This window comes from Cyanistes caeruleus, chromosome 1, assembly GCF_971803275.1.
Source record: "Cyanistes caeruleus chromosome 1, bCyaCae1.hap1.1, whole genome shotgun sequence".
Taxonomy (NCBI): Eukaryota; Metazoa; Chordata; class Aves; order Passeriformes; family Paridae; genus Cyanistes; species Cyanistes caeruleus.
Window position 1 is genome coordinate 8,558,525 of NC_141701.1, and position 12,735 is coordinate 8,571,259.

General features: G+C 44.8%; 1 protein-coding gene across 2 annotated transcripts in view; it reads left to right on the top strand.

Moving 5' to 3' along the window:
• Positions 1 to 823: 823 nt before the first annotated feature.
• NDRG1 (N-myc downstream regulated 1) overlaps positions 824 to 12,735 on the top strand; it is a 39,551-nt gene continuing 27,639 nt past the window's right edge. The window contains exons 1-2 of one of the 2 annotated variants that reach the window (XM_086878443.1): positions 869 to 906; positions 1,782 to 1,870. The gene's annotated coding sequence lies outside the window, so the exon portion shown is untranslated. Of the gene's footprint in view, positions 907 to 1,781; positions 1,871 to 12,735 lie in introns of both variants that reach the window. The other variant, XM_086878436.1, reaches the window with a different exon arrangement.

Below are 12,735 nucleotides of genomic sequence, written 5' to 3' on the forward strand. Positions count from 1 at the left end.
CAGAGGCTGAGAGTTTAACAGAGTTTCAGAGTTTGAGGAATTTCTGATTTCCCCTTCAGGCCACTTCACAAGGGGGAATGACAACATGCTGTGGGTTTCATGTGTTTGGGTCACAGTAACATGCCATAAAAGTGAAGTTTGCTAAGTGAAATCCCACACTTGGGGGAAGAGCGTTTCACAGAAAAGTCACAGAAAAAGCAGCTCAGGCTGTGACAGTTTAACTCGCCTCTCGGCAGATGGCTACACACAGAACCATGTATACAGAGATACTCTCTGCTCAGCAGGCGGGGGCCTCTTTTTTGGAATAAACGATTAGCTGTGCTTCTTGCCAAAGGGCTGTTCACTGGGAAACTCACTCAGCAGCTGAAGCACCCGCTGCACCCTCTGAACTTCACCAGAAGCGCTCAAAGACATTATTTCCCTCCTGCAATTACAGTTCCTTCCTAGTGGTCATTTTAACGTGTAAGCACAAGGTTTTGCAACTGGTAAATAGACTTTATGTTTATATATAGATGTCCGCAGGACTTTGACCACCTGTGCCAGGACCCCGCTGCCGCCATCCTCGGCTCAGCCTTTCCCAAGGCTGCTGCTGGGTCCTCGGGCAGGCCCCGGCACACCTTCCCGTCCCGTGGGCGAATGCTGGCATTCCGGGCTATCGGGGGAAGCGGGGCTCCGCCGCTGGCCGCTCTCCAGCCCGCCCGGAACGCGGAGCCTCCTCCGCCCGGGCTGCGCGGCCGGGGAGGAGCGGGCCGGGCGTGCGGGGGTGTGGGGGCTCCCTGCCGCTAGCCAGGGTGCCTGTGGGGCCGGGCACAGGGGCGGGCTGGCGGGCGGGGCCGGGGCTATAAATGCTGCCGGCGGGCGGCGGCGCGGGGCGGCAGCGGCGCGGGGACAGCGGCGGCGCGGCAGGTAAGGGAGCTCCGGCCGCCTTTCCTCTGCCCCCTCCATCCATCCATCCATCCATCCATCCATCCATCCATCCATCCATCTATCTGTCTTTCCATGAGTCCATTCACCCGTCTGTTCCACAGCGCCCATCCTTGCACCGCCCTCCTCCTTTTTATGGAAAGTCTGTCCTTTCCCCTCGCTCCGAGCGGGTTTTTGCCGGGGGACCGGGGGGCTCTCAGCGCCCCGAGCCGGAGCCCGGCCCTTCCCGGCTGCGGGATGCTGCTGCCAAGGTCCGGGGAGCGGCGGGATGGGCTGGGCTGGGCTGGGCTGGAAAGCAGCTGTGAACTCACAGACTCACTTTCTCTAGGGAAGCTGACCGGCGGTGACTGCATGTGTCTCTGTGCCGGGCTCGGGGCACGGCACAGCCGCGCTGGGCTCCGCTGGCTGTTCCCGTGGGGTTGTTGTCGCCCTGTGTGGCGACAGGCACGGCCTGACAGGGAGGGTTTGCCGCGGAGTGCAGCCCCGCACCGCGCTTGATGAAAGAAGGGATTTCACTTCTGCTAAGGGCTTTTCATCATGCTTCAGTTTTCCTATGAAACTCTTGCAAGCTGGCGTTGCTCACTGCATAACTCTTTATTTCGCAAAGATCACAGTGCCCTGTGTAGCGCCCCATCCCCAGAACAGGACTTCAGCTAGAAGTACTTATCACCTACGTTATCTTGATGATTTTTTCTCTGGTTTAAATAGGAACTGTATTTTGAACCTAGAAAATGCAATTGTAATGACATGGGAGAGGTCCAAGACAACCTGAAGCTTTCTCTCCAGGTTCTCTGCATGGTGTTTTGATTGTTTTCTTTTCTTCTGGCTTTTTATCAACTTTTTTTTGTGTATCCAAGTGTGTCAAAGCTACACAGCTGCTGCAAAACTCACTGTTGAGGGAAAGCAATGGCAAGAACCTGTAAAGAGGAGCTATCAAGTGCCTCAGGTAAACGTCTGAGAAGAGCTGCCTTGCTGTTTTTAGCCTTGGCTGTTACAGGTATAATTTGCATGAAAATTTCAGCCAGTGGCATTAAGCAGTGCACTTTGAACTTAGCTCTGGGAACATGTTTGGTGGTTGCTTTTTGTTTTTTGGTTTTTTTTGTTGTTTTTTTTCTTTTTGTGGGGGTTTGTTTTGGTTTGGTTTTTGGTATTTTCGTTAGGGGTTTTTTGTGTGGATTTTTTTGTTGTTGTTTGTTTTAATTTTGTGGTCTTTTAACCAGAGTCTAATGTAGTTTGACACAGAATGACTGTGTTTTTATCACAAGTACTTGAATAAACAGCAGGCAGCTAATGCTGTGTGATGTTCTGTGCACAGCAAGAATTTAATGATTTTGGATGAAATGCTAAAGCTCGGAGTAGATGCATCACAAATAGTGATTCTTAAAGGTTTGAACAGTTCCCAGGGGGTACTAATGAGTCCCAGGCCCTCAAAGAAGAGTAACTCAAGAATGTGTTCAGGAGTAACTGGTGTGTGTTTTGATATGGAAAACACAGATGCAGTGAAAGCAGGTTTTAATGTAGTAATGGCAGACTCCTCAGGGTTTTGCTTTTATACCTAATATTTTTCAGTAAAAGATGAACAGATGCCACAGCATAATGGTTTTGGGACCTGGAGGCCTCAGCTTCTGAATCAGAGCTCCTTGCGCAGCAGATATCCGAATGTGTTTGATTTCAACTTGGAAAACTTGGAACAGGAATTTCTACAATTACTGAACTGAGAGATCATAGAATGGTTTTATTGAAAGATTATCTAGCTAAACTCTCCTGCTATGGACGAGGACACTGCACTAGACCAGGTTGCTCAAAGCCCCATCCAGCCTGGCCTTGACCACTTCCAGGGATGAAGCATCCACAGCTTCTCTGGGCAGCCAGTGCCTCAGCACCCTCACAGTGAAGAATTTATTCCCAATATCTAGTTAAAATGGACCTTCTTTCAGTTTAAAGCCATTTCAACTCTTGTCTTGTCATTATACGCTCTTGTAAAAAGATGAGCTCTTCCTCTAAGAATGGACACTGCAAAGTGACTGACCTTGAACCAGGCTGGAGAAGAAGGGTCTAGACAAACTAGGGGTTTTCATTTGTTTCCCTTGGAAGGAAGGGTTTGTGTACTTATTTCTTGCATTTATTGGCCTCTTTACCGAGATGACAGCAAGACTGAGATGTCAGAGCATCAGGTGTCCACGGAGTTAGGCAATAGCCAAAGAAGTGTCACCCTCTGCTGAGGGAGGGCTGCCACATTTGTCTGTTTGGGAACCAGCACCTGGGCTACCAGAAAACAAGCTCTTAAGGTTTTCAGTTTGGGCCTTCCACAATGGCTTTTTTCTCTTTTTATTCTTGCCAAAATAAAAGGAGCACTAAAACTGTGACAGACTATCTGAGTAGATTGTATAAATGCTCAGTAGAACTGGCAGGATTCCCATATTGTCTTTCCTCTGGTGGGAGGTACTCTGCACTTTGGATATTCCTTTTTGGACTATGACGATTACAGGGCACCTTTTGGAATGTTTTGGCAAGGGAACCTGGTCCTTAGAGGGAGTTATAAGGCAATTAAGTGATTTACCCTTGTAGTTCAGGTGAGATTATAGTGAAGTGTAGTGAAGAAAAATTCTTTGATTCAGATTTTTAAGCCTAAGTGATTAATTTCTTTGATTGAAGTGCAACATAAATCTTCTCATGACCAGCTTAAGAGATTTTGACAAACTTCTAGCTTCCCACAGAAAATACTGTTTTTTTTACTGAACCTCATTAGAGAGCACAAAACATAGAGTATATATGTAATAAGACAATTCCTGATTTTATTGTCTCAAAATAGACAAAGAATAAAAGAAAAGATGCAGAAGGGATGAAGCTGGCTTGAAGCTCTTCAGAACATGAGCAGAAACTGAAAAACTCTCAAAAATAATACCAGTTCTAATTGTGGTGGATCAGCAATGTTTACATCATGTGCACAGCTGGAAGCTTAAGGCAGCAAAATCCTGTTTGTTGTCAGGGAGAGCACAGCCTGGGGAAGCAGTGGCCTGGATCAGTTCAGTCACAGCAATATACAACATGAGTGACTTTAACTGCTCTGGTTTGATCACTTGAAAGGAAAATGTTCCAGAATGTAACTGCAAGAAGGAAATGTGTCTGCTAAGCATTAGCAAGGATGGAATACTGGTTCTGGAGATGAAGTAAGGCTTCCAGATGACTTTTCATTTTTAGCTTTCATGTTCAGTCACAGCACCTAGAAATACAGACAAGGCCAATTTTTTCCTGTCACTCTTTTGCTATAAAGATGGCACTGCACTCCTGGACTGCCCTTGAGCTTTAGGTATGAATTTCAGTGTTTACCTAAAGCAGGATGATGCTGTCCCTGAAACTGCCTCAGTGGAGAATTTCCCTGGACAGTTGGGTGGGGGCTGATCTCCAGTTCCAGTAGCTCATCATAAAATCATAAAGGGTTGGGTTGGAAGGGACCTTAAAAACCATCTAGTTCCAACCCCTGTGCTATAGGCAGGGATGCCACCCACCAGATCAGGTTGCTCAGGTCCAGGAGCAGCTGTTACCCCTCTGCCCTCTGTCAAAAGCTTTGTCCCAAAAGTTCCAAGTAAATTGCTACTACTGGAATGTTAGGGGAAATATTCTGCAACTGTTTCAAAGAGTAAGGCAAGCCCATTTTCAGGTTCAGTGGTGTGTGTTCCTATGGATGACTAAAATCTGGGTTAGACATCTTGGAAATCGATGGCTGTGAATATAATGGCTATTGAATTTGGTGTTTCTGTCAAATGGTGGTGGCTTTTTTCCCATCTGTGTCACTCCCAGAGCCCTGGGTGACTTCAGTGAGGGACAGCTAGTGGGAGGTAATCCCTACTGTTAATTTCCTTTGGCTGTGGTTTTTAAGCAGGAGTAAGGAGCCATTTAGAGCTTTTCCTGAATATGTGTGTTCATGTATCATTAAAGTGTTATGACATAATTAAACCCAGTACTGAGACTCCATGTGAATCAGGACCATTATTTGACATTTAATCCAGAACAGCAAGTGTACAAATAAAGCCTGAAATTGTCCAAGTGTCAGATTTGAATGTGCAAGCTCCTGTTTTGGATGATGAGGACGATGAGTTTAGTTTTACTTTTGTCTCAGGGCTGCTGCAGGTTCAGGTCTATTTTGTTTCCCAGCTGGCATGAGAATGTTGCCTTTGGATAATGCCCAGAAGTTTGTCGTCAGAGGGAGTGTTCTCCATGCAGAGGTGCTCTGTGGTGTGCTTGCTGATGCACAACTGGACTGCCTGTGCTGAAGAAATTTTCCACAGCTGTATCTCTTTGTATAAAGCAGGATGTGTGTCAGTTTTGCTGCTCTTATTTTGTGTGGCTGATCATGTTTCCTATGTTCCTTTTGGGTTTGGGGCTATTTCCTTTCAGTTAGTTGTCAAAATTTTAATAGATTTTTTTCATCTGTCAAGTTTTTTTCCCTTGGTAGCTGGAGTTAGACAATGTAGATCTTCCTTTTCAAGATGTGCTTTTAAAACTGGGTATTCACTACTTTTCTAAGCCATCAACTTGTTGCTTCCTGCCTGACCTAAGTATAACTTCAAAAGTACAGCTTTTTCAGCTTCTTTTTTTACCAGTTATTTTATTACCAGACCAGGGCCAGTCTGCTAGACCTGTACTCATGATGCAGAAATTAGTGGAAACACCAAACATTGGGACTCTAGTGCAGCATGAAAACCCAGCTCACTGCAAAACAAATCTTTCCATTTGCTTTCAACCATTCCTTGGGGTTATTTTTTTTGTTGTTGTTTGTTTTGTTTTTTTTGTGTGTGTGGTTTTTCTGTCCTTGCCATTTCACCACTCTTACAACCTGACTTTAAGAAATTCTGCATTTTAGGAAGCACAAACTAAGTAATAAGGCTCTTAAACTCTAATGCCCTCATGGAGACTCTGTAGGTGGAGGCAGTGGTATTCAAAACAAAAAAGTGGTAACATCTGGTAGTGTGTCTACTGGTAGGCATAAGCTGTAATGGAAAAGCAATCAGCAAAATAGGATGCAACTTTCAAAGGAACTTTTATTTGTGAACACAGCAAACAGACATGCAGATGGGAAAAGCACTGTTAAAGGAAGGAAGGATTGCTCTTGCTGGGGTGTTTTGGGTTGCTTCCTTCAGGAAGCTCTTGTCAAACTAATGATGTCATTTTCCTGCAGCTATAGTTCTGGAGTGCTCTAAACATGCTCTGCATGTACTGTAACATATCCCTGCTAAATTTTAAGATGTATTTTTATTCTTGGACAAAGTTGTGGCATTTTGGACTATGGAACTAATGATGCAGTAGAAGCACTGCAGAATTTTTTGATGACCTTTTATATTTTCTTTCCTAGATGATTCAGTTTAAGAGCATCACATTTTTTCCCATGTGAAACACTATGAATTTCATGAAGTTTTGCATAAAATCCTAATACTGTATAAAAGCTTGGATGTGTATAACTCCAACCCTTCTTGTGAACTCAGCCTGGAAAGTGATAACAAAGCTCTCTGCCTGTGATAGGCACTAGCCTGGAGTGTAGATGGGTAAGGCTTTGAAATAACTCAGCTGAAGATGGTGAATTACCTTTTGCCCACTTTGAAGGCTTTTGAAAGGGCCTCTTTTGAGAAGCAAGGAGTATTCTGGTACTGGGTGGTGCTGGTTCAAACACTCCCTCACCAGTGCCATCTGTTGTGGTTCAGGCTGTGTGCTCAGCCCTGGGGAAGATCATATTGTGTATTTGGGTGCTGATGCTTGCAGCAGTAGAAGACTTTTGCCCAGATGTAGTCAGAAGTAATTCAACATGTGAAAATGCTTAAATTTGGGTAATTTTATTAAGGGACTTGCTTGGGAAGAATGAAAGATATGTCTTAACACAATGGCCACTTGTGCAAAGTTTGAGTTCAGATTAAGCTCCAGAAGGCTAAAGTTCATCCTAGAAAAAGGAACTGGCCATGCATGGGAACAGAATAATATCCATAAATTATACTTTTCCTCTCAACAAACAAGCAAAATCCCTCATGCACTCATCATGGAAAACTTCAGCCCAGACATTTTGGCAGGGGTTAGAAAGAGAACTTGTAATAGCAATGACCAAGCAATTTTAATAGGTGGTAGAACAAGTCGTCTATGTACTCAGAAGCTGCAACCTCATGGATAAATGTAAATTAAGAAATGTCATCAACCTTAGCTGTCATGATTTGTAACTTAAGTCCTCATCATTGCAACATTGCTGTGAAAATACTAAACATATAAAAATAATCCACTATACTCTTGTGAGGGTTCAACCTAGAGAGCCAGACAACATTCCTCATCTCTGAGTATACTGTGAGTCTCTCCCTTCTGGAATAATCTCAGTATGTTTGTGCCTCGAACTTTGACAGAACCACCCACTTGTTGAGGCGGCTGCAGCTGGGCAGCAGCTCTGAGCTATGAAAGCATGGCAGATTGAGAACAGGAGGGGGCAGGGAGCATGTCCTGACACTAGCAAGCTGCAGGAACAATAGCTTTTTCTTGTCTGTTTAGACCGTAATCTTTGTGGCAGAAGCCATCTCTTCCATGTTATGAAATAGCTAATCCATCTCTGCCCCCTCATAACGTGTCTGTTATTTCCCATGCAACCAAAGCCCAGCCCAGTGCTGCAGAGCAGGTGTCAGGTCCTGTATCAGTGCATCACCTTCAATACTTATTTCAGACCTTCGTGCGTGGTCAGTGGAAGGAGCAGTGGGATGGAGGCAGAGGAGGATGCTGGAAGGAGACAGGTTGGCTGGGGGGTGGGTGTAAGGAAAGGAAGCCTGGGAAAGCAGCTGATTGCTGTTCATCCTTTCCACCCTCCAGTGCTGCCACCCATGGCCTGGAGCCCTTAAAGCTAAAGCACAGCACTGGCACCAGTGTGAATGGGCAAATCTGTCTTTTTAAAGATCATCTAATTCCAGCCCTTCTTCCACTAGGCCAGGTTGCTCAAAGCCCCATCCAGCCTGGCCTTGAACTCTTTGCATTATCAGACAGACCCACTTGTCACAGAGGTATGACCTGAGACAGTTTCAGGTGCCAGATGCTAAAGAAGCATGAATTTTTGAGAACTGCCGTAGGGTTTGTAATCTGTCCCTCACAGAGCTGTGATGTAGGTAGTATTAGGGATTGCTGCAATAGGAAAAAGCCCTCGGGCATTGAAATCTTTCCATTTCCCTGCCAGCTAGGAAGAGCTAGCCCCTCATTATATTGGGAGGGGGTGCACAGCAGGGGTGTCCAGCAAAGCAGCCATGGGGACAGCAGGCATGTCCTCTGGCCAGCTCACCAACCCTTCCCACAGCCAGCTTCTACTCCTATGAAACATGGGAGGACCTCAAGCTTTCTAAGGAACATTCTTCACCACATCCCACAGAGAGAGGGTTGTGCAAGCTGTATCACAACAGTGCCTTGCACAACATCTGTGGGGTGGGCAGATGAGCTGCTTCCAGCTCTCTGTGTTTTGCTGCTACTGTCCATGTGCAGCTGCCAGGGAGGTTTGTGTGTGTGGAGGGTGACCAGCCCCTGCTCTGAGGGACTGGCAGCTTCAAGGCTGTGTCTGATCCCAGAGTGACCACAGCTGAGCTGTGTCCATCAGGCACTGGGGCCAGTGGCACCACTGAGTACAAGCCAGGGGAGGTGGGCTGGAGCCTGGAGATCTCCTCCCTCAGTGCAGGGGTGTCCCAGGTGCTGGCAGGTGGAGCTGGGGGAGATGCTGTGAACCCCCAGCTGTGCCTTAGTGCTGGCTCTGTCCCTGCAGCTGTGTCCCTGGGGCTTCTCCCGGCTCTTACTTGGCACAGGGCTCGAGTTCGTGGCTGAAAGATTCTGGTTTGCTAATCAGGTTGGTTAGCACGTACCATAAGTAAACTTAAAAATGGTTAAAACTTAAAGCTCTTGGTTTTTTGGCTTGAAAAAAATCACTGTTATGCTAAATTATCCTCCTAACAACCTGCTTTTGTTGTTTTGTTTTGTTTTTTTCTTGGATGCCAGCTCTCATTTTCAGCTAGAGCCTTCGTGAAAACATGCTGGTAGAATAACTCACAAAGAAAGTTGAAAGAAAATAAAAGTAAAATGGTTAGAAAAAAGTAATGAAACTGAGTATCAGCAGTGTACTGTGCTTGAAAAGTGCTAGGTGATAGCGACTCCCAGGACATCTATGAGCTGGAGACCACCAGGCAGCATAACTTTCAGTTCCCTGATAATATTTGATTTAATGCTTTGATTCTTGACCTTTTCTCTTTTTGAAACTTCAGGCTCTTTAAGGGCTCCATTTTCCAACTTCCTTTGTCTCAGGTTATAAACTTTTAGTTGTAAATTGAGATAATGTGTAACTGGAGGCTAAGGAAGCCTGGAGAGTCCCGGGTAGTTGAGTGTCTTCAACTTTTGATGCTTCCTGCTCCAGCTGTTTATTCAGATCCTACTTAACTGTCAGAAGTAATTTGCCTTTTTTAAAGGGGAGGAGCTGCTGTAAAACCTCTTTCATAATTTATTGTGTGGAACGCTGTCAGAGAAAAGCAGTAACTGTACACAAAGGACCTTGTGATAGCAACGCCAGTAACAAAGAGTAGTTTAAACAGGGCAGAGTGGGGGCAGATGCTTATGCATGAACTGTTTGGATGCTTGCAAATGAATCATTTGATTCACAAACAGGAAGATTAAATTTGTCAACTTTGTTATGAAATACCTGAGATGTAAACTGCACTTAGGGATGCATTATGGCCCATAACCACACATGGGTGCTATGAACTGTCTTGTCTTGATGTCCAATTGTCTGTTTAGTCTCTGCTTAGCTGAGACAAGTTGTTTTTTTTTCAAACTTCCCTCAGTTTGCAGTAACCATGTTTATGTTAGGCCAGTCAGACAAGTTCACAGCATTTACTGTTAATGACTGGAAGGGGTCTAATTGACCGTGGAAGGCTCAAAGGCTGTTTGAGCGTCACAGTAACTTTCCTTCACTGTCAGAGGCCTGAGATGCTTGGGTTTTTTTTTTTGATTATATATTTTTTGATGTGGATATTTGCCAATCAACTTTTTCAGAGCTTTGGAGACATTTTAGCTCTCTCCATCCTTGTCTCATCCTTGCATAATTGTTCTAGGAGCTGTTACAGGTACACAAAACCTCTGCCACCCCATCCTTCCTACCTTCTTTGGTGACACTGCTGAAGACACCTGTAGCTTTGAAGAGATAAAGTGCAGAGTGATGTGACTGGCTTGGAAACACCTTTCACCTGTGGTCCTGGAGCACAAGTTTCCCTTTGTCTCCAAAGAGAATAACACCAGTTCTTGGGAGTTGGGGCCCTTGGTGCCCACAGCTATTTCCCTCTTTACCATTAGATGCTCATGAGTATTTAATCCCATGTGCAAAGTGATTGCTGTCCCTCCTTCTTGCTCAGCCTGTGGAGATGAAAATGCCACTGGGATGTTCTGGTTACCTTTCTACACATCAGTACTCAAAAGGAGAATAATCTCTGCTGACAGTGTTTAGACAAGCAATTTTGAGGAAATTGTCTTCTTTATTAAACTCAGGCAGGAGCCTTTTGTTGCTCTTTGTTTTCTGTGATAGCACATAAATAAAAACTGGTTTGGTGTGAGGGCAGAGAAATCCTGTAGCACTGGTAGCAGTGCCCCCAAGCCCTTCAGGGATGTGAGGCCATTGTTTGATTCTGCACCCCCTGGCACAAGCTTGGACAGCCCTGCAGGTGCCTTCAGAAACAAGAAGTTTGAAATGGGGGATCTTGGAGCTTCTTTTGCTTCTGTGCTTGAAAGGAATTTGGTCACACATATGCATATTGCCTAATGTTTGGTATTTATGATTGCAACATTGCTGGGGTCTGAGGATGCCCTGATGGGTGTCTTCTTAGCCTCTTTGCTGGGATCTCTGTTGTGCAAAGCCAGGCTGCCCATTTATCCTGGACCTTCTGCTACCAAAACAAGGCTGCAGCAGTGATTGTCCCTCCAGCAATGATACAGAGGGAGAGGGGATGTATTTTGAACTTCTAATATCAAAATAATCAGGCACCTGATAGAGGTTCCTGTGGTAGGAGCCTTGGTTATGACACTTGCTGCAGGTGGTTTTGGAGCAGTAGGATTAGGCTGGAAGGGGTATAGAAAAGCCTCTGAATTAAATTAGTCAACACACTGTTGCACAGATGACTTCACCCTTCCCCACACCTTCCTTGCTTCCTAGAGTCTGATGCCTTTCCTACTACTTGGCAAAGGTAGATATGCCAAAGTTTTAAAGCATTTTGGCACCTCAGAAGTGTCTTAAACATTTAGGTTTCTTTTCAAAGTATAATTATTTTAGAGCTTAAAGCACACCTGTTGCAGAAGTTGCAACAGGTACCTGGGTGTACAGGGTGGTGGGTGGCCACGGCGTGGAAGTGGCTTGTCCTGGAGAGGAGACCTTGGGACCTCTCAGCAGGGTGAATTGGCCAAGCAGAGTGAAAAAAGGTTGTTTTTCTCCAAGTTGGCAACTTTACACTAGTGCTTGCAGATATAAATGAACTTTGTCTTTGGAAGGCATCTGTGAGGCAAGTGCTTTGAAATGTGTATAAAGGGATGCTTGTATGGTTATCTATTTCGGAGAGTTACGCAGATACATTAGCTTTGAGCTGCCCTGTCACATAACAGAGGGGAGCACAAAGCACCTATTTACAAAGTATAAAATTTGTGCTGAAAACAAGGGTGGTACAAAGCCACTTCCCCATCTTTCTCCTTGGAAAATAAGATGTTTTTTACAGTGCTGTCAGATAGCAGGGCTTTGTTTGCCAGCTCTTGTGAACAAACAGCGTGTTATCCTGCCTGAGCGCAAGGTTGCTGCTTGCTTGGAGTGTTTCAGGTGTTCCTGATGCACAGAAGGAAAACCCAGAGCTTGGAAATGCCTGATCTGAAAATATTGTGGCTCCAAGATACAGTATCTTTCCAAAAGTGAGATCTTGGTGTGGTAGAGCTTTTGTTCAGCAAACTTGGTGGCAGTCGTGCAATCTGCTGGTCAGCACTTCCTAACGCCGGCTCTTTCGGAAACGTAGAGCAACAACTTTGAACTATTATGAAAACAGGATTGTTTTTAAGGCTATAAAAAGCATCCATCTTGTTCTTTTTTGGCTCAGTTTTTTTGCTCATTTGTAGTCAATGCTCTGAGTCCCTGAAAATCCAAAAGTACCCCATGTAAACATCTCTATTCCACAAACAGTGGCTGTGGCTTTGTTCCATGGGACACTTCTTACTGGAAAACTTCAGGGGACCTGGCTTCTTACTCTCAGCTATAGGCAAACCATAGAAAAATCTCTTGCACTTCTAATCCCTATTGAAGAATTAGGTGCAATATCAAGGTACTTGTCTTAACAGAACTTGCTGAATTGGGGAAGAAAAAGCTCATAGGTGCAGTTGCATATGAATATTTTAACCTTCAAATATTGTAACAGCATTTACTTTTCCTCTGCCATGCCCACTGGCTCACTGTGTAGAATGGAAGACTGCATATGTGGGTGTAATCATAGAAACTTGCAGGGTTTGCTAAAATGTTGCTTGCAGTTTCCCAAAATTTTGCAATTTTTTTTCCCTGCTTATTCTTTTTGATTAAAATCTGTAATGGACAAAACACAATGGAAAACCTGGATAAGAGAGTGAATCAGAGTCACTTGATTCTCCTGTCTATTTCTGTACTTCTGATGTCATCTTGTAAATTTGAAGTACAAAGCACAGGCAGTGGGGGTTAGTTTTGGTCTTGTCTTCATGCCTCAACTGGTGGTGTAAAATATTAATGAAAAATTTCTCTAACTTAAAATCCACAGTCTAATTTTTACC